The 1,107-nt window shown below is 41.5% G+C and overlaps 1 non-coding gene across 1 annotated transcript; it reads right to left on the bottom strand.

Moving 5' to 3' along the window:
• Positions 1–322: 322 nt before the first annotated feature.
• LOC112716041 (small nucleolar RNA R71) lies at positions 323–430 on the bottom strand. Its single transcript, XR_003160137.1, has one exon. It is a non-coding gene; the product is annotated as a small nucleolar RNA R71 (small nucleolar RNA).
• Positions 431–1,107: the final 677 nt, after the last annotated feature.

The raw sequence follows: 1,107 nt of genomic DNA, 5'->3' as shown, positions 1-1,107 counted from the left end.
GAGAAGCATCTCCATCCCTGCCATTGGAGCAAACAACTTTGAGCTTAAGCCTCAATTAGTTTCTCTAATGCAACAGAATTGCAAGTTCCATGGGCTTTCATTGGAAGATCCTCATCAGTTTTTAGCTGAGTTCCTGCAAATCTGTGACACTGTCAAGACCAATGGGGTTGACCCTGAGGTCTACAGACTTATGCTATTCCCTTTTGCTGTAAGAGACAGAGCTAGGATATGGTTGGACTCACAACCTAAAGAAAGCCTGAACTCTTGGGAAAAGCTAGTCAATGCCTTCTTGGCAAAGTTCTTTCCACCTCAAAAATTGAGTAAGCTTAGAGTGGAAGTCCGAAACTTCAGACAGAAGGAAGGTGAATCCCTCTATGAAGCTTGGGAAAGATACAAATAATTGATCAGAAAGTGTCCTTCTGACATGCTTTCTGAATGGAGCATCATAGGTATCTTCTATGATGGTCTGTCTGAACTGTCCAAGATGTCATTGGACAGCTCTACTGGAGGATCTCTTCATCTGAAGAAGACGCCTACAGAAGCTCAAGAACTCATTGAAATGGTTGCAAATAACCAATTCATGTACACTTCTGAAAGGAATCCTGTGAACAATGGGACGAATCAGAAGAAAGGAGTTCTTGAGATTAATGCTCTGAATGCCATATTGGCTCAGAACAAAATATTAACTCAGCAAGTCAATATGATTTCTCAAAGTCTGTCTGGAATGCAAGCTGCACCAGGCAGTACTAAAGACGCTTCATCTGAAGAAGAAGCTTATGATCCTGAAAACCCATCAATGGAAGAGGTGAATTACATGGGAGAACCCTATGGAAACATCTATAATCCTTCATGGAGAAATCATCCAAATCTCCCATGGAAGGATCAACAGAGACCTCAACAAGGTTTCAACAACAATAATGGTGGAAGAAACAGGTTTAGCAATGGCAAGCCTTTTCCATCATCTTCTCAGCACCAGATAGAGAATTCTAAGTAAAGCCACTCTGACTTAGCAACCATGGTCTCTGATCTAATCAAAACCACTCAAAGTTTCATTAATAAAACAAGGTCCTCCATTAGAAACTTGGAGGCACAAGTGGGTCAGCTGAG

The sequence above is a fragment of the Arachis hypogaea genome, chromosome 1 (genome assembly GCF_003086295.3).
Source record: "Arachis hypogaea cultivar Tifrunner chromosome 1, arahy.Tifrunner.gnm2.J5K5, whole genome shotgun sequence".
Classification (NCBI taxonomy): Eukaryota; Viridiplantae; Streptophyta; class Magnoliopsida; order Fabales; family Fabaceae; genus Arachis; species Arachis hypogaea.
The sequence above is the reverse complement of the archived record's forward strand: the minus strand, read 5'-3'. Positions and strand labels throughout refer to the sequence as shown.